Source organism: Diplotaxodon limnothrissa, linkage group LG23 (genome assembly GCF_057381915.1).
Source record: "Diplotaxodon limnothrissa isolate DT_005_m linkage group LG23, D_limnothrissa_male_GT1.1, whole genome shotgun sequence".
Lineage (NCBI taxonomy): Eukaryota > Metazoa > Chordata > Actinopteri > Cichliformes > Cichlidae > Diplotaxodon > Diplotaxodon limnothrissa.
Window position 1 is genome coordinate 45,722,679 of NC_140617.1, and position 21,470 is coordinate 45,744,148.

Genomic DNA, 21,470 nt, shown 5'->3' on the forward strand with positions numbered 1-21,470 from the left:
AGGCGTTGCCTAGTACAATGGGGTCAGTGCCACGTGTGTGTGCTGCACATTTACAAACCGCAACTTTACTAGGCAGTAAGACTGCTTTCAACAGGGCCTGCAACAATGTCGCATGCTCCACAGGTTTACCTGTTGATGTTGTCATGCCTCGTCTTGACCACTGAGCGGCAAAGAAATGAAGTGTAGCATATGCATACTGACTGTCAGTATATATAGTCACTGCCTCCTGTCTCTTCTGCGCCTGTTCTAACCACAATTTAGCGGACGCCACTTGTAACTCTCTCTCCTGTTTCAATTTCCCTGTCGCACAAGCTGCTTTCACTGTCAACTGGTCTACTAACATTTGACATTGTCCTACAACCAATTTACCTTCAAAATCATATTTCTTGCGCCAATGTCCTAAATACTTTGCGCTACCGGGAGCGAATTTCACCATAAACTTCTCGTCACCCTCTGACACACTCTTGGTTGCTTGGGAACCCATAATAACAACAACAGCTGCCGACGTCACAGACCACGTGTTCTGCTCCGCACACACTCACACAACAACAACAACAACAACAAAAAATATCCTCACACACAAACAACAAAAATTAGGCCTATTGTCTCAACGCAGTCTCACACAGTGACTGCGTGCTTTGTCGCACACAGTGGCAAAGACTTACATAGCAGTGATCACGCGCTTTATCGCACACAGTGATAAAGACTTTCAACGCAACCTCACACAGTGGATGCGCGCTTTGCTGCACACAGCGGCAAAGAATAGTCGCACACAGTGACTACACGCTTTATCGCACACAGTGATAAAGACTTTACAACTCAGCCTCACACAGTGGCTTAGATTTTTCACATGCCTACTTGGTGTTGCTTATTGCGAGTAGCATCAGTCCCGAATCCCGTCAATCGTCATCCATCGAGGAGAAAAAACAGACGGCTAATCCACCGGCTCGATGACGAATTCTCACGCCTCGGGACTTTGCTGCAGGACCTCTATAAGTCCTGGCTGACGTCAGTCTGTCGGCGTGTCTCTTTTCCCCTCGGTGAATGTCGACTCCAGGGATCCGGCTCTCGAAGGACCAATTAATGATAGGTTTGTAGTTTGAACCTATCCACTGGAACGTTAAGGACAATCTGCTATGCAGCAAAAAGCAAGACACAAGGCACCAAAGTTCTCTGGTTTACTCATGCATGAGGGAGACCTGGCTGGAGCCAAGCGTCGTTCCACCACTTGACCACCATCAGACTCTCAGCCAGGCTCCCCATAGCACTCCTTTTATTGTGGTTACATGAATATGCATAGGGTCATTAACATATAGCATCTCACATAGGTATACATGTGAACAAAGAATACTGTGTGTGTGTGTGTGTGTGTGTGTGTGTGTGTGTGTGTGTGTGTGTGTGTGTGTGTGTGTGTGTGTGTGGTACTGCTGATCAAAGGGTCATATAACATCCTTGGTCAGGAAGAGGGTAGACCCCCCTTCACCCTAGATGGTTCACCCTAGATAACATGGTGAGGAAGTCCAGCAGTTCATCTAAACAAAAAGCACTTAGACTAGAACAGACGTAGCTACGTTAATCCTGCCATAAAACAATAAGAGAAGGTACGACCTCTCTCGTGCTCCCAGGATGTGGGTGTGCATTCCAGTGTGGAATACACACCAAGCCCCTGCAGCCTGCTAAAGATCACACATCCTATCACTACACAATTGATTATACACCTCTAAGAATATATGGTTAAATATTTCCTAATACAAATGACAATAATAAAATCTAAACCCATCATCACCACCCTGTATTGTCATTTTTTAAGGCTATACGGCATATATATATCTTCAGCTCTACACCACTTGTCAACATTTTCAGTGCAGGCTTCATTTCATACACACATATTAGCCTTAGCATCCATGTCACTCTGCTGCAACAGTATGAAATTGGTAAAGGTGTTAGCAATCATTTTATTCACCATCGATCTTACACATGGCAAAATGCAACCTGTAAACAAGCAAAGCAAAGCCAATAATGTAAGAATGGGAGTCAAAAACTTTAGAAACATATTCCACCATGGTCCAGATGTCAACCAGGCTATCCAGCCTTGTGACGTGTCTCCTCCTGATGTGTGGTCCGCCACATATTTCTGCAGAGCAGTTAAGTTCTGCAGTGCCTCATAGATGTCTCCTCCAGTCGTATATCCATCCGGAATAAACGTACAACATGTCTCTCCAATCAGCTTACACACTCCTCCTTGTGATGCTGTTATCAAGTCTAGGGTCAGCCTGTTCTGCAGTACCATCGTTCTGATGGCCTTTTGCTCCTCCGCTAAGGCTGTTCCCAGAGTCTTAGTGAGATTAATGTGTCGCAGTAAGGCATATCGGTTGATCTCCACATGATCCCGCACCTCTGCAACTCCGATGTTTGGGATCAAACTTTGGAAGAATTTAGCTCCTCCACTCCAAATGCGGAATTCTCGTGGCACTCCAGTGTCTACTGTCACTCCAAAAGAGTTAGGTGAGGCTATATTCACCTCACGCTTCCGTCGGTTGCTAGGGTGATGTTCAACTCTGTCCATGAAGAAGACATGATCCGATAACTTCACCACGGCACACAATCCTCCCCATCCCTCAGGGAGTGATAGATAGGCTTTATGTCCACACAAGAAATACCAATCAGCCAAAACTCTTGTTCCTTTACTGCTCGGCACCATCCTTGCACATCCTGTCCACTTCTGACTCTTTGCTTTTACTGGTATCCTGTAAGCCCGGTTGGACTTGCATTCAGTCCTCCTTAATGTCAAGTTCTCAGCTCACTTTGCACTGGTCAAGCATTTCATACACCTGCTCTCATTCTCTGGAGGGCAGTAGGTGTATATGTATCCACATAAACGAAGCGGCAGCTCCCCCACTGACAGTGATCCATTGTTCATCACACACAACGGCAGTTGAGCTGTATTCAGCTTGTTCAGCAATATTATGTCTGGCAGTGGGTCTGACACTTGAGGCCAGGCCAATAAGTCAGTTTGCTCAGAACAATTCACATCTATAAGTGGCGACTTACTCCAGGTGATGTTCAGAGGTGTACTATAGTTGGCCTGGGACCAGAGGACTCTGTTGCCAGGATGAGTTGCTAAGCCCAACAGACACCAACTCCTGTCCTCTGGTATGCTGTACGGCCACAGTCCAGATGTATATGCGGATAACGGCATATGAGCACACACATAGCAGTCCGTCCTATTGTTCAAGTGAGCAGTTGTATTCATAAACTGCCACCAAAAGTTTGTAGAATAGCCATGAGGGTATTGGGTGTGGTTTCCTTGGACATACAGGGTCTCCACAGCTGACCATGATGACATCAAAGCCATTACACCCAGCAGGGTAGACAACACTTTACCAGCCATTCTGATGAGTACCTGTGGCTCAGTTGGTTTCTTCACCGGATTGAGACGAAGGGCCCTAGAGGCTTTCCCCCCCTTTGTACCCGGTCTTCCTGCCACTTACTCCGAGCTGGCCTGGATGTGTGTCACCTTTTTGCAGTGGCTTTGGTGTATCCAGGTGGGTCGTTCTGCAATCTTCACAGCAGTTGGTGTTGTCAGCAGAGCCTGGTATGGTCCGTCCCACCGTGGCTTCGACCAGCACTTCCTCTTTATGACCTTTATCAGTACCCAGTCCCCTGGCTTCAGACGTTCTTCCTGTACAGAAACAGAATCATCTGGCAGATTATTTGCACTCATGACTTCTTTGCTTTTCAGCATTTTAATCATCCAGTCTGCTAGTGTGTTTTCTTCTTCTGCTTTATCATTATCATTACAAAACACTGGAACTCTAAATGGCCTGCCATATATTATTTCAAAAGGCGTTAGGCCATTATCAGTTGGCGTGATTCTCATATACATTTTCACTAGCTCAATGCAGTCTACCCATGTTCTGCCTGTTTCCTCCATTGTTTTCCTGAGTCTCAGCTTTACTGTGCCATTAGTCCTTTCAACCAGCCCTGCACTTTGTGGGTGATATGAGCAATGGTTTTTCAGCGTTATCCCCAGATGTTGTGACATTTTCTCAATTACTTCATTCACAAAATGAGGACCATTGTCACTGTAAATAGTCTGGGGGATCCCATGCTCTGGGATCACATTTTTGCATATCACTTTAGCCACTGAAATAGCATCTGCTTTCTTAGTGGGGACAACTTCTACCCACTTTGAGAACGGGCACACAATCACCAGGCAGTACCTGTAGGTGTTACAGTTAGACAACTCAATGAAATCCATATGGATTACTTCAAATGGGTAGCTGGGTCTGGGAAACTTTCCTCTCCTAGGTCTGAGGTTTCCCTGAGCATTATGTTTACAACATATTAAACATGCTTTACAAAAATGTTTTGAATAAGCATTGAATCCCAGTGTGAAAAACTGCCGTTCGACTGCTGCCACCATCCCAGCTGTCGAGACATGGCAGAGCCCGTGGCTCAAACTTGCAGCAGTCCTATATAGGTTCTTAGGCAATATAGGTTTATCACAAAGATAGTAGACATCACCTCGCAGGCTTGCTCCTTTAGTGAGCCACAGCTGCTTCTCAGCTGGAGGTGAGTGTGACTGCATGTCTGCTAACACATCATGTGTGATGGGCGTAGTTTGCTCCTGTGACGCCAGAACATGAACCCCATGTGTTCCAAGGGCCGCTTCCTTTGCAATTTTATCTGCAAAGGCGTTGCCTAGTACAATGGGGTCAGTGCCACGTGTGTGTGCTGCACATTTACAAACCGCAACTTTACTAGGCAGTAAGACTGCTTTCAACAGGGCCTGCAACAATGTCGCATGCTCCACAGGTTTACCTGTTGATGTTGTCATGCCTCGTCTTGACCACTGAGCGGCAAAGAAATGAAGTGTAGCATATGCATACTGACTGTCAGTATATATAGTCACTGCCTCCTGTCTCTTCTGCGCCTGTTCTAACCACAATTTAGCGGACGCCACTTGTAACTCTCTCTCCTGTTTCAATTTCCCTGTCGCACAAGCTGCTTTCACTGTCAACTGGTCTACTAACATTTGACATTGTCCTACAACCAATTTACCTTCAAAATCATATTTCTTGCGCCAATGTCCTAAATACTTTGCGCTACCGGGAGCGAATTTCACCATAAACTTCTCGTCACCCTCTGACACACTCTTGGTTGCTTGGGAACCCATAATAACAACAACAGCTGCCGACGTCACAGACCACGTGTTCTGCTCCGCACACACTCACACAACAACAACAACAACAACAAAAAATATCCTCACACACAAACAACAAAAATTAGGCCTATTGTCTCAACGCAGTCTCACACAGTGACTGCGTGCTTTGTCGCACACAGTGGCAAAGACTTACATAGCAGTGATCACGCGCTTTATCGCACACAGTGATAAAGACTTTCAACGCAACCTCACACAGTGGATGCGCGCTTTGCTGCACACAGCGGCAAAGAATAGTCGCACACAGTGACTACACGCTTTATCGCACACAGTGATAAAGACTTTACAACTCAGCCTCACACAGTGGCTTAGATTTTTCACATGCCTACTTGGTGTTGCTTATTGCGAGTAGCATCAGTCCCGAATCCCGTCAATCGTCATCCATCGAGGAGAAAAAACAGACGGCTAATCCACCGGCTCGATGACGAATTCTCACGCCTCGGGACTTTGCTGCAGGACCTCTATAAGTCCTGGCTGACGTCAGTCTGTCGGCGTGTCTCTTTTCCCCTCGGTGAATGTCGACTCCAGGGATCCGGCTCTCGAAGGACCAATTAATGATAGGTTTGTAGTTTGAACCTATCCACTGGAACGTTAAGGACAATCTGCTATGCAGCAAAAAGCAAGACACAAGGCACCAAAGTTCTCTGGTTTACTCATGCATGAGGGAGACCTGGCTGGAGCCAAGCGTCGTTCCACCACTTGACCACCATCAGACTCTCAGCCAGGCTCCCCATAGCACTCCTTTTATTGTGGTTACATGAATATGCATAGGGTCATTAACATATAGCATCTCACATAGGTATACATGTGAACAAAGAATACTGTGTGTGTGTGTGTGTGTGTGTGTGTGTGTGTGTGTGTGTGTGTGTGTGTGTGTGTGTGTGGTACTGCTGATCAAAGGGTCATATAACATCCTTGGTCAGGAAGAGGGTAGACCCCCCTTCACCCTAGATGGTTCACCCTAGATAACATGGTGAGGAAGTCCAGCAGTTCATCTAAACAAAAAGCACTTAGACTAGAACAGACGTAGCTACGTTAATCCTGCCATAAAACAATAAGAGAAGGTACGACCTCTCTCGTGCTCCCAGGATGTGGGTGTGCATTCTAGTGTGGAATACACACCAAGCCCCTGCAGCCTGCTAAAGATCACACATCCTATTACTACACAATTGATTATACACCTCTAAGAATATATGGTTAAATATTTCCTAATACAAATGACAATAATAAAATCTAAACCCATCAGAAAGCGAGAGTTAAAACACTGAACAGTGTCCACTGAGCTTCTTATGCTATTCTTATGCTCAAAGAAGTTTAACAGGACGGACGACTCGTCCATCAGGCGTCCAGCTGTCCGTGACCGTGTCCACAGCAGTGTGTGACCGAGGCTTCATGCTAACACGCACACATGAAGCTAATACCACCACAAGCAGCTGCTCAGTGGATTTGGAGGACAAATGCCTGCAGCTTCTCACAGGCAGTATGCAGAATGTGGATCTCCACAAAGACTGTGGAGAGCTCGTCCCACACTCTAAATCCAAACTTGTCTGCACAAAACTTCTCACACGTTCCCGTCACAAGTGTCTTCTAAGTGAAGCTACCAGGTTCAGGTCCAGCTTGTTTATCTGGAGCTGCAGGAGATGATCCATCCTCACAAAGCAACACAGCAGATATGCAAACACACAACACAACCAAAGGATTCTCTCTGCATGTCTGTGGCTGATGCTGCTGGAACGAAGCTGTTTGAAACCTTGTTGTTCTGCACTTTGGGACCAGAAGAGGAAACTGAAGCTCTGTGCAGAGGGTCCAATGGAAGCAGCCAAGCGCTGTAAGTGTCTGCTGTACAGGGATGCTGGTTCAGCTGTGGCTCAGTTTCACAGTGTAACTCAATAAAAGCAGCAGGAAATCAAAGCTTGATGCTTTCATCAGTGTGGAAATAAGAAAGTTTCCTGTGACAGACGCTGGAGCTCTTTCACTCTCAGCTTCACAGTTTCAGCTTCAAACTTCTTCCAACATGTTTCTAACACGGCCACATTCCACCTTAATGGAGCTGATATCTTGTGCATCAGCACATTTTCTAAAGGCAGCGATCACATCTTTAGTTTTGGATGTTTAACTGCAGATTGTTTGTGTTTATAGCACATTAATTACAGCAGCAGCGTTGACCACAGTGCTGTACAAGAATCCAAAATAACTATTAAAATAACTCCTAATATTAATATCACACATCAAATATCAAATAACTCTCATGCTGTATTAAAAGCCAGTGAATACAAATGTGTTTTCAGAGCAGATTTACAGAGACTGACAGCAGGAGCTGGGGCTGTTCGATAGAACGATGTATATATGATGACCATATGAAAACGTCTATCGTTTCATATCACGCTCTTTGTTTCCTGCTTATGTGTTTGTGTTTTCCAGATAAAGCTTTCAAAATAAATCTGAAGATCCTGTTGAGAGTTTTCAAAATAAACACAATACAGTACTGCGGTCGCTCGTTTATCGAGTTACGTTCTAAAAATAAGTCTCAGAATGAAGTAGCAGCTTTATGTTTTACAAGTATTATAGAAGTTTTAAGGCAGTTAAACCCTCACTGCACACTTTCTACACTTTTCTCAGGCATGAACATTTTCACACTTTTCTCTCTTGTTTAAACAAAGTTCAAACCTTCATAGAAAAATAAGTTCATTATTAAAGAATGAAAGCAAAGTGTTTCTGAAATGTGTCAAATCAGCCTTTGCTGGCATTAAATGAGCTTCTGTGTGAGGAGCACTCGTCCATGGCCTGGGCTCCTCGCTGTCAGGTAAAGTTTCATAAAGCTTTTGAGTTTTTCTGCAGATAATGTTGGTGTCCAGCACGATGTTCTTTTTCCTGCGGTCACTGAGCCACAAAGCCAAAGCTGACTCCATCCTTACGATGTTCTTGTTGTGGACAGTTACAACCTTTTTGCCTCCTTGTTGAAACTATGATGGTCAGCATCTTCCTCTGCCTTTGGCTGCTACCACAGGTGCAAAACGTCTCGTCATCATTGTTGTTTGTTGGGACAAAACGTACAAACATACAGTGCAGCACTGCAGAGTCACACTGCTGTAAATTTGAACACATTCTGTACTGTACAGGAGACACGGCACGAGATTGGCTGACAATGGTCTACAGCCAATCAGGACGCAGAACACAATGCGCTGTAAAAAACAAAAGCATGCAAAATTGCACAAAAAAGATCAGCGAAACAGCGAGGCCGCCAAAGGTGAACTGTGTTACAGCGAGGGACCAGCGTATATGTGGTTGTTGGGACGATAAATGTCTTTGAGCTTGTGTCAGAAGACGAGCTGCAGCTTTCTGGACCAGCTGCAGTCTTGCCAGGCAGGTCCCACTAACTCCAACATATAAGGAGTTACAATAATCCAGCTGGGACGTCATGAAAACGTGGATCGCCCGTTCAAGGTTTTTAAAAGATAGAAATGATCTCACCTTAGATAAAAGCCTCAGTTTGAAGAAAGACCGCTGTACAACTGAGCTCAGCTGTTTTTCAAATTGCCGTCAAATATAAGCCCCAAATGTAATAATGCGATTTAATAAAAGAGCTGAACCAGTCTAATAGAGCGCCCTTGATGCCGCCATGCTCCAATGGTGAGGTCAAGATGCTGTGGTCAAGGCAGCAGTCAGATCCAAAAGCACAGCTGAGTCTCCTGATCAGTGGCTGATAAAAGATCATTAAGAACTTTCCAAAGTGCAGTTTCAGTGCTGTGAAGAGCTTTAAAACTAGACTGAAACCTTTACAACAGATTGCAGCTGAACAAATATAATCTTTTACAAAATCTTCGACAGGAAGGGAAGCTTTGAAATAGGCCTGAAGTTTGAGCGGACAGAGGATCCAGATCAGGTTTTTAGTACAGGCTGTACAACAGCATGTTTAAAACAGGCTGTACAACACCTGAACTAAGACTGCTGTTAAAAATCGCTAAGATGTCGGAACCGACAACCTTTAAAATCTTTTTAAACACGTGTTGGAACAACATCATTTGGACAAGATGATGTCTTTATAGCATCACATCGTTCCTCCACCTGATCAAACCACACAGGCTCAAACTGATCAAAAACAGCTGAGCAGGTGAATATTTTAGCCCCGGTGCGATCTCGGGCGAGAGTATCGATGATGGCCAAAGGGCAGCGTCCAGCTCTACGGCCGCTGAAGAGCAGACTCAACAGACGCGCGTGATGTGGATCCTACTGCTCTAAAACTGGAGCTTCTTCAATCCATTAAAGAGGACATTAGTACGCTGTTAAAAGAAGAAGTCAGAAATGCATTGAAAGAAGATTTTGACAATATAAGGGCTGACGTGCAAGGACTGAGAAATGAGATCGCTAACAGCATGGCGGCGACGTGCGGCAAAGTTGATGGAGTAAAGGTTACAGTGAAAGAAGCTGAGGATGGGCTGTCAATGTGGAGCGATGAGGTGACCACCCTGCAGTCTACAGTAGAGAGTATGAAGGAGGAGCTGTCTGACCTGAAGGATAAATGTGATGAAGGCAGGAAGCGGAGAGCTAACATCCACATCATAGGGATCCCAGAGGGCCTGGACTCGAGCTCCTCCACGGCCGTATCCGTGCTACTACGTGAAGTGCTGGGTATGGATAAAGACGTTATTGTCGACCGCTCACACAGGAGCCCTATCCTGAGAAAGCCAGCTGGTAACCCGCACGCCGTCATAGCCGAGCGTCACTACTACCAGGATTGTGTGGCTACGCCGTGCCAGGGCCCAAGCCCCGCTTGAGTTTAACGGACAACCTATTGCAATATTACGACTGGGCGATATGACCCAAAGTTCATATCTCGATATTCTTTAGCTGGATGGCGATATACGATATATATCTCGATATTTTTAAAGCCAGAAAGTACGAACAAAAAGAGAGTTCTTAGTCAAAGCTGTGTCCCAAATCTCACACAGGCACATTTATTAACATACAGCGTAGATGTACATGAAACAATTACTCAGAAATAAATGATCAGCATTTATTAAATAATAATGCTCCATAAATAAAAGAAAACAATGTTGTTTTTGTGCATAACAAAAAGCTCACAATCGTGCAGTCAAAATGTAAACAGACGCTGAGCATAATAACAAGCAGCTGCTCTGTTCCCAGGTTCTACTGCGTGACTGACAGCCTGGAGTTTGAAATCCTCTTTGTAACCGTGTCTCTTACAGGTGCCATTTATGGTCCTTATACACACTCAATACAGTAATATTACGTTGAAGCAGAGTACGTATCACTCCGCGAGGCTCCTCGTAGCTGTAATGCTCCAACAATCCATCAAGCGGTGCGGCCTCGTAGCTGAGCAAAGTCGTACCAAAACATCTTTTGAAAGGTTTCTGAGCGCCGTGTAGCACATAAAATCGGTTCGAGGTCAGTAAGCACAACCAGAATTCATCCATAAGCCGCACTGTCGATTTATGAGAAAATTACAGGATTTTAAGTGCAGAAAATATAGTTTATGGTTTTCCTTTGATCTTAGCAAATATCTACGCCTCTAATTGGGACGATCACAGATTTTTCACTAATGTCTTTGCGCGGCTCCCCAATATGTCATCACACAATATCATCTTTGAGGGAGACCTAAACTGCTCATTATCTGCTATGGACCACAGTTCACACAAAAGTACACTTAGTCCAAAGTCAGCATGCGTCATTCAGAGCTTTCTTGATAATTATGGGCTGGCTGATGTATGGAGATTTCATAATCCTGCTTCACGTCAATACTCTTTTTTTCTAATGTCCATAAAACATATATTTGTATAGAAAAACGTCTCCCTTTAGTTACAGAATGTGATTATAAGACTCTGGTGATTTCTCCTCTTGCTTTTTCAATGTGTATTCCTGATGCCTGCTCCAACTATCAGCCATGGAGATTCAACTCAGTGTTGTTAGCAGATGAAGAGTTTGTCAGTTACAAAAGGTCTCAAACACATTTTTTTTCTATCAATCAGACCCCAGAGATGTCATCATCAGTCATTTGGGAATCTCTAAAAGAATCTGAGAGGCCAAATAATTTCATTTTGTGCCAAACAAAGTGCAACACTGAAAGAACATCATCCATAAATATTGAGTAAGAACTGGACTCTCATACAGCGAGACTCAAATGCCTTTAAACATCAGCTTATCCTGCTGATCCAAGTCAAACACTGAGTTTGTAAAAACATGTTTGTCAATCATTTTGTTTGGTTTCTGAGGAAAAAGATTCAATAACTGGCTGCTAATACACAACATTTCATCATATTTCCTCATAACCCTCTTTTGTCTGACCATTTGATCCCATTTGAATTTGCAATAAAGGATCCACAGAGTTTGGTGACAATAATGACAGTAGATGTTTGTGTGAAAGTGCTGGAAGCAAATGAGTGTGTGATGTTCTTTCAGTGTTGCACTTTGTAGACGCTCCCTGAGCACTGGTCTCACAGCCAGCTGCACATAGAGACCAGTGTTGTTAGTCCAGGTCAGAAGATGACTTGTTGGAATGAAAATGAGCTTGTAGTTTGTCTGCTTTAATAATGTGACTGGAAAAAGGTGTTGGACTTCAAATATGTCCATTTCTGTCACACTTCACCTTTAAAAGTGAAGCCATGTGGTTCCTGGAAGGAAAAACACGACTTTTTCAAGTCTTTGTCCTGTTTTTATGAGAAATGTACGACTTTAATGTGAAACATTCAGAGTTTTTTCTCTTGTTGTGTTTGTTTGAAGCTGCTTCCTGTTGGCTTCAGCTATTTGGAGTTTCCATTTTCTAAACTTCTACATTCTGAACCTTCTTCAGCTCTGAACAGATGATGAAACACTGAATGATTTCAAGCACTTTGTCTAATAAACTTACATCTTTCATTCTTTATACAGATTGAAGAGCTGTGATTTGTCAGAGATCAGCTGTGATTATCTGGCAGCAGCACTGAAGTCCAACCCCTCCCATCTGAGACAGCTGGACCTGAGCTCCAACAACAAGCTGCAGGATCCAGGAGTGAAGCATCTGTGTGGTTTCCTGGAGAGTCCAGGATGTAAACTTGAAACTCTGAGGTCAGTCAGCATGTTTTAGTTGTGCTGAGATGAATATGATGTGAAAGTTGTGCTGACACTAAACTGCAGACATCAGGCTGATATTATACTGATCCACACTGAGGATCTTCATGGTAAAGTCTGTTTTCTTCTTCTCTGGTTTAGTCCATTGACTGCAGCAGAACAATGTTCACATTTCAAACAGTGATACTCAACGTATGGCCCGCGGCCCACACGCGGCCTGCCCACCTTTCCTGATTCAGAGAGAGGGGACCCTGATTAACTGTGTAGCTTCTTCCTCACAGTTCTAAGTATCAGACACAACAATGAATAATCCACAGCTGACTGTCTTTAGCAGGTCAAAGGTCACGGCACACAGCAGACAGTCAGAAATATTCTAACTCTGATCATTTATCAGTTGTGACACTGTGAGACTTGATCAGAGGTGTGATCATCACAGCAGAGGCCTTTGTGTCAAAGTCACTGAGGATCAAACAGAAACACATGAAGCAGATTTTCCTCTTCTGGCTTTTTATAGCAGATAACCTTCAAAATATTCTGCAGTCGATCAAAAACTGAAGCAAACCATGAAGCAACATGTGAACATGAGCTGATGCTGCTGAAGTGAAGCAAAGTTACAGAGGTTTGATTACAGACACAGCTGAGAGTTTGTAATCTGTCATCATTTTAAAAAGTTTCCATGGAACAGCAGAAATGAGGCTTTACTGTCAGAGGCCGACAGCACTGAACACAACAGCAGACTGGTGGCTAATAAACAGTGAATGATGCAGAAACAGATGTTTGAAGCTGTTCTTGGAGTACACTGAGAGAGAGAGAGCTGTGCAGGCAGGAACAGCCAAAGTCAGAGAGAATTCATGAGCATATTTATCAAACGTGAAGCAGAGTTTGGATCTTCTTTTGCTGCTGCTTCACTCAGTTTTGGTTGGAGACAGATGAAACCTGCAGCTTCAGGATCTGTGAGCTGTCCACTTTCAGCCCCGACGGCGTGTCCGTGTACGTGCCGTCGAGTGAACGATCCACGCTCTGTGTTTCCATCTTTGTGTGTTTAGCTGCTCTCATTTACTGTTTTATCTGTTTGCTGCTTGTTGAAATAGTTTGTGAGCTTTAACCTGAGATTCTGGCAAAATACATTTATATTAAACATCGATTCAGGATTGAATGAATCAACATCGTTTTATTCAAATTAAAACCATTTAAATGGGAACATGAATTTTTTACAGCCGCCTCTAATGCTGGGTAATGTCAGCTGGTCCATGTGCAGCTGGCTGTGAGGCTCAGGGAGCGTCTACAAAGTGCAACACTGAAAGAACATCATCCATAAATATTGAGTAAGAACTGGACTCTCATACAGCGAGACTCAAATGCCTTTAAACATCAGCTTATCCTGCTGATCCAAGTCCAACACTGAGTTTGTAAAAACATGTTTGTCAATCATTTTGTTTGGTTTCTGAGGAAAATGATTCAATAAGTTGCTGCTAATACACAACATTTCATCATATTTCCTCATAACCCTCTTTTGTCTGACCATTTGATCCCATTTGAATTTGCAATAAAGGATCCACAGAGTTTGGTGACAATAATGACAGTAGATGTTTGTGTGAAAGTGCTGGAAGCAAATGAGTGTGTGATGTTCTTTCAGTGTTGCACTTTGTAGACGCTCCCTGAGCACTGGTCTCACAGCCAGCTGCACATAGAGACCAGTGTTGTTAGTCCAGGTCAGAAGATGACTTGTTGGAATGAAAATGAGCTTGTAGTTTGTCTGCTTTAATAATGTGACTGGAAAAAGGTGTTGGACTTCAAATATGTCCATTTCTGTCACACTTCACCTTTAAAAGTGAAGCCATGTGGTTCCTGGAAGGAAAAACACGACTTTTTCAAGTCTTTGTCCTGTTTTTATGAGAAATGTACGACTTTAATGTGAAACATTCAGAGTTTTTTCTCTTGTTGTGTTTCTTTGAAGCTGCTTCCTGTTGGCTTCAGCTGTTTGGAGTTTCCATTTTCTAAACTTCTACATTCTGAACCTTCTTCAGCTCTGAACAGATGATGAAACACTGAATGATTTCAAGCTCTTTGTCTAATAAACTTACATCTTTCATTCTTTATACAGATTGAGTTTCTGTGGTTTGTCAGAGATCAGCTGTGATTATCTGGCAGCAGCACTGAAGTCCAACCCCTGCCATCTGAGACAGCTGGAGCTGAGCTCCAACAACAAGCTGCAGGATCCAGGAGTGAAGCATCTGTGTGGTTTCCTGGAGAGTCCAGGATGTAAACTTGAAACTCTGAGGTCAGTCAGCATGTTTTAGTTGTGCTGAGATGAATATGATGTGAAAGTTGTGCTGACACTAAACTGCAGACATCAGGCTGATATTATACTGATCCACACTGAGGATCTTCATGGTAAAGTCTGTTTTCTTCTTCTCTGGTTTAGTCCATTGACTGCAGCAGAACAATGTTCACATTTCAAACAGTGATATTCAATGTATGGCCCGCGGCCCACACGCGGCCTGCCCACCTTTCCTGATTCAGAGAGAGGGGACCCTGATTAACTGTGTAGCTTCTTCCTCACAGTTCTAAGTATCAGACACAACAATGAATAATCCACAGCTGACTGTCTTTAGCAGGTCAAAGGTCACGGCACACAGCAGACAGTCAGAAATATTCTAACTCTGATCATTTATCAGTTGTGACACTGTGAGACTTGATCAGAGGTGTGATCATCACAGCAGAGGCCTTTGTGTCAAAGTCACTGAGGATCAAACAGAAACACATGAAGCAGATTTTCCTCTTCTGGCTTTTTATAGCAGATAACCTTCAAAATATTCTGCAGTCGATCAAAAACTGAAGCAAACCATGAAGCAACATGTGAACATGAGCTGATGCTGCTGAAGTGAAGCAAAGTTACAGAGGTTTGATTACAGACACAGCTGAGAGTTTGTAATCTGTCATCATTTTAAAAAGTTTCCATGGAACAGCAGAAATGAGGCTTTACTGTCAGAGGCCGACAGCACTGAACACAACAGCAGACTGGTGGCTAATAAACAGTGAATGATGCAGAAACAGATGTTTGAAGCTGTTCTTGGAGTACACTGAGAGAGAGAGAGCTGTGCAGGCAGGAACAGCCAAAGTCAGAGAGAATTCATGAGCATATTGATCAAACGTGAAGCAGAGTTTGGATCTTCTTTTGCTGCTGCTTCACTCAGTTTTGGTTGGAGACAGATGAAACCTGCAGCTTCAGGATCTGTGAGCTGTCCACTTTCAGCCCTGACGGCGTGTCCGTGTACGTGCCGTCGAGTGAACGATCCATGCTCTCTGTTTCCATCTTTGTGTGTTTAGCTGCTCTCATTTACTGTTTTATCTGTTTGCTGCTTGTTGAAATAGTTTGTGAGCTTTAACCTGAGATTCTGGCAAAATACATTTATATTAAACATCGATTCAGGATTGAATGAATCAACATCGTTTTATTCAAATTAAAACCATTTAAATGGGAACATGAATTTTTTACAGCCGCCTCTAATGCTGGGTAATGTCAGCTGGTCCATGTGCAGCTGGCTGTGAGGCTCAGGGAGCGTCTACAAAGTGCAACACTGAAAGAACATCATCCATAAATATTGAGTAAGAACTGGACTCTCATACAGCGAGACTCAAATGCCTTTAAACATCAGCTTATCCTGCTGATCCAAGTCCAACACTGAGTTTGTAAAAACATGTTTGTCAATCATTTTGTTTGGTTTCTGAGGAAAATGATTCAATAACTTGCTGCTAATACACAACATTTCATCATATTTCCTCATAACCCTCTTTTGTCTGACCATTTGATCCCATTTGAATTTGCAATAAAGGATCCACAGAGTTTGGTGACAATAATGACAGTAGATGTTTGTGTGAAAGTGCTGGAAGCAAATGAGTGTGTGATGTTCTTTCAGTGTTGCACTTTGTAGACGCTCCCTGAGCACTGGTCTCACAGCCAGCTGCACATAGAGACCAGTGTTGTTAGTCCAGGTCAGAAGATGACTTGTTGGAATGAAAATGAGCTTGTAGTTTGTCTGCTTTAATAATGTGACTGGAAAAAGGTGTTGGACTTCAAATATGTCCATTTCTGTCACACTTCACCTTTAAAAGTGAAGCCATGTGGTTCCTGGAAGGAAAAACACAACTTTTTCAAGTCTTTGTCCTGTTTTTATGAGAAATGTACGACTTTAATGTGAAACATTCAGAGTTTTTTCTCTTGTTGTGTTTGTTTGAAGCTGCTTCCTGTTGGCTTCAGCTGTTTGGAGTTTCCATTTTCTAAACTTCTACATTCTGAACCTTCTTCAGCTCTGAACAGATGATGAAACACTGAATGATTTCAAGCACTTTGTCTAATAAACTTACATCTTTCATTCTTTATACAGATTGCAGAGCTGTGGTTTGTCAGAGATCTGCTGTGATTATCTGGCAGCAGCACTGAAGTCCAACCCCTCCCATCTGAGACAGCTGGACCTGAGTAATGACTACTCCTGGTTTTCGACCAACAACAACAAGCTGCAGGATCCAGGAGTGAAGCATCTGTGTGGTTTCCTGGAGAGTCCAGGATGTAAACTTGAAACTCTGAGGTCAGTCAGCATGTTTTAGTTGTGCTGAGATGAATATGATGTGAAAGTTGTGCTGACACTAAACTGCAGACATCAGGCTGATATTATACTGATCCACACTGAGGATCTTCATGGTAAAGTCTGTTTTCTTCTTCTCTGGTTTAGTCCATTGACTGCAGCAGAACAATGTTCACATTTCAAACAGTGATACTCAACGTATGGCCCGCGGCCCACACGCGGCCTGCCCACCTTTCCTGATTCAGAGAGAGGGGACCCTGATTAACTGTGTAGCTTCTTCCTCACAGTTCTAAGTATCAGACACAACAATGAATAATCCACAGCTGACTGTCTTTAGCAGGTCAAAGGTCACGGCACACAGCAGACAGTCAGAAATATTCTAACTCTGATCATTTATCAGTTGTGACACTGTGAGACTTGATCAGAGGTGTGATCATCACAGCAGAGGCCTTTGTGTCAAAGTCACTGAGGATCAAACAGAAACACATGAAGCAGATTTTCCTCTTCTGGCTTTTTATAGCAGATAACCTTCAAAATATTCTGCAGTCGATCAAAAACTGAAGCAAACCATGAAGCAACATGTGAACATGAGCTGATGCTGCTGAAGTGAAGCAAAGTTACAGAGGTTTGATTACAGACACAGCTGAGAGTTTGTAATCTGTCATCATTTTAAAAAGTTTCCATGGAACAGCAGAAATGAGGCTTTACTGTCAGAGGCCGACAGCACTGAACACAACAGCAGACTGGTGGCTAATAAACAGTGAATGATGCAGAAACAGATGTTTGAAGCTGTTCTTGGAGTACACTGAGAGAGAGAGAGCTGTGCAGGCAGGAACAGCCAAAGTCAGAGAGAATTCATGAGCATATTTATCAAACGTGAAGCAGAGTTTGGATCTTCTTTTGCTGCTGCTTCACTCAGTTTTGGTTGGAGACAGATGAAACCTGCAGCTTCAGGATCTGTGAGCTGTCCACTTTCAGCCCTGACGGCGTGTCCGTGTACGTGCCGTCGCGTGAACGATCCACGCTCTGTGTTTCCATCTTTGTGTGTTTAGCTGCTCTCATTTACTGTTTTAGCTGTTTGCTGCTTGTTGAAATAGTTTGTGAGCTTTAACCTGAGATTCTGGCAAAATACATTTATATTAAACATCGATTCAGGATTGAATGAATCAACATCGTTTTATTCAAATTAAAACCATTTAAATGGGAACATGAATTTTTTACAGCCGCCTCTAATGCTGGGTAATGTCAGCTGGTCCATGTGCAGCTGGCTGTGAGGCTCAGGGAGCGTCTACAAAGTGCAACACTGAAAGAACATCATCCATAAATATTGAGTAAGAACTGGACTCTCATACAGCGAGACTCAAATGCCTTTAAACATCAGCTTATCCTGCTGATCCAAGTCCAACACTGAGTTTGTAAAAACATGTTTGTCAATCATTTTGTTTGGTTTCTGAGGAAAAAGATTCAATAACTTGCTGCTAATACACAACATTTCATCATATTTCCTCATAACCCTCTTTTGTCTGACCATTTGATCCCATTTGAATTTGCAATAAAGGATCCACAGAGTTTGGTGACAATAATGACAGTAGATGTTTGTGTGAAAGTGCTGGAAGCAAATGAGTGTGTGATGTTCTTTCAGTGTTGCACTTTGTAGACGCTCCCTGAGCACTGGTCTCACAGCCAGCTGCACATAGAGACCAGTGTTGTTAGTCCAGGTCAGAAGATGACTTGTTGGAATGAAAATGAGCTTGTAGTTTGTCTGCTTTAATAATGTGACTGGAAAAAGGTGTTGGACTTCAAATATGTCCATTTCTGTCACACTTCACCTTTAAAAGTGAAGCCATGTGGTTCCTGGAAGGAAAAACACGACTTTTTCAAGTCTTTGTCCTGTTTTTATGAGAAATGTACGACTTTAATGTGAAACATTCAGAGTTTTTTCTCTTGTTGTGTTTCTTTGAAGCTGCTTCCTGTTGGCTTCAGCTGTTTGGAGTTTCCATTTTCTAAACTTCTACATTCTGAACCTTCTTTAGCTCTGAACAGATGATGAAACACTGAATGATTTCAAGCACTTTGTCTAATAAACTTACATCTTTCATTCTTTATACAGATTGAAGGACTGTGGTTTGTCAAAGATCAGCTGTGATTATCTGGCAGCAGCACTGAAGTCCAACCCCTCCCATCTGAGAGAGCTGGACCTGTTCTACAACTACAACCTGCAGGATCCAGGAGTGAAGCATCTGTGTGGTTTCCTGGAGAGTCCAGGATGTAAACTTGAAACTCTGAGGTCAGTCAGCATGTTTTAGTTGTGCTGAGATGAATATGATGTGAAAGTTGTGCTGACACTAAACTGCAGACATCAGGCTGATATTATACTGATCCACACTGAGGATCTTCATGGTAAAGTCTGTTTTCTTCTTCTCTGGTTTAGTCCATTGACTGCAGCAGAACAATGTTCACATTTCAAACCTTCAAAGAAGAAGAAAAATCCTCCACTGGAAAATTCACTGTGAAACTCTCAAACTCTTCATTGCACCTTAAAGTCTGTCTGACACTGAAATCCAAAGCAAAATGTGCGTTTGCTTTACAGACAGCAGTCCAACACAAACATACACACATCATCCAAAACACAGTCCAACATCCAAATCTCCTCCACTGCCAGCATGAATGATGGGAAAGAGAAGCAGGAACACTCTGACATTCAGGGTTAGAATGAGTTTCATCAAGCAGACTGTGAAGATCAAAGCTGCATTAGAAAGCTTACATGAATGAATGAGTGGACAGAAGTGGACAGAGATCATCTGAAGCACTTCAAAGGCTTTAAATCAGCACATTTCTCTTTATTCTTTATCAACTCTGTTAGTTTCTCTCAGTTTTCTGTGGAATGAAGCTAACAGCAGGCTAATAAGATGCTGACCAATAGGTTTCTATTAAAGGTTGTAATTTGTATATGAAAAAGTGCTTTGGCTCAGCAGGGATCAGCTTACAGGTAGAATACAGCTGCTGGATGGGATTAGCATGTCATAGCTATCTACCAAACTGCTAACTGGGGGATTTCAGGCCATCTATGGATCATTTTTGCTAACTGTTTATTCAGCTTAGGCTCACAGGGCTGCAGCCTGTGCCCTAGCTGTCATAGGGCAAGAGGCGTGGTCCACCTGCACAGGTGAGCAGTCCATCACAGGGCCAACAGAGAGCGACAGAGAAGCACTCCCTCACATCCACACCTACAGCCAATGTAGAAGCACCAATGAACCTAAGCAGCATTTCATTGGACTGTGGGAGAACATCCAACCTCCACAGAAAGGCCCAGCTGACCAACAAGCTTCAACCTACAACCTTCTTGCTCTAAGGCACTAGTGCTAACCACTTTTGCCCATTTCAGCCCAAATCCTGCATCTTCCTGTTTCTGACTCCAGGCCAGCTCCACTAACACTTTCTCATCAGACACTGCCACCTAGTGGAGGAAGTCTTAGTTCCATTTGAAGCTTCAGATTACAGTTAGTTCCTTTACAAAGAGGTGGAGGTGGTGGGGCCACAGCACCATCATCACTGAGTGCCATAGGACACTTAACCTTTGTTTCCATATGCTGGGAACTTCCTGTTGTTCCAAGGAGGACTGGAAAATGTGTGAAAATCTCCCAGTCAGTTCCTCACAGCACACTTCAATCATTTCCCTCCCACAGCATCAGGACCAGGGCTTTTTCTCTCTTTGGTCCCACTAAGAGATTTCCACACAAACACCTCATCAGTGGGACTCTCAGAGCTACCAGCCCTTTGCTACAATCACAAAGCTCTTCATTGAAATCAATGATATCAAAGCTGGAATCAAATGAGTCCAAGTCTTCTGCTGATTCAGCATCACATTCATCTTTGCTCCTTGTTCTGCATCCCCACCATGGACTTCATTCCTTTCCAAGCCAGCCTTGAGTGTCCTTTATTCAGCTCATCCTCTGCTTTACTTTTACACCTGATTTTAGCTGCTTTATCTCTCTTTCAACAGGTTTCTGTGCCTCAATCTTTTTCTTCTCTCCCTCATAACAAGACGGCTTCTTCTGCCTGAGAACATGTTGGAGTGATTTACTAATCCAGGGCTGCTTATTGGGGAAAATACTTCCTGTTTCCAAAGTAATCCCCATTTTTCCCAGAAAGAAATGTCAGTAGAAATCGATGATCTAAGTGAGAACATGAGCCTTTAAAAAGTCCCAGTGGGTGCAGTCAAAGCAGTCCCTCAGTCCCAGTATAGAGTCTTTGGTCCAGACTGGAACAACTGTGTGCCCAGTTTGAGCTCTCTTCAGTGCTGTGACCTGACAGACCCAGAGGGGCCATCACATCACATTTAGAAGCTCCCCTGATGGAGCCACAACACATGTCCAATACTTAGTCTGTCTTGTTGGACCAACTGGAAGAAATGATTCAAGGACTTAGTCACAGAACAGAGATTCAAATCTCCAAAATCCAACTGGCTGCATCAGGACATATAGTCTGAAACTCTGCACAGTTTCCTGTTTGAAGCTGCTTCCTGTTGGCTTCAGCTGTTTGGAGTTTCCATTTTCTAAACTTCTACATTCTGAACCTTCTTCAGCTCTGAACAG

General features: G+C 43.4%; 1 pseudogene; it reads right to left on the reverse strand.

The window, feature by feature from the left end:
• Positions 1–1,876: 1,876 nt before the first annotated feature.
• On the reverse strand, positions 1,877–3,408 carry LOC146608826 (uncharacterized; annotated as a pseudogene).
• Positions 3,409–21,470: the final 18,062 nt, after the last annotated feature.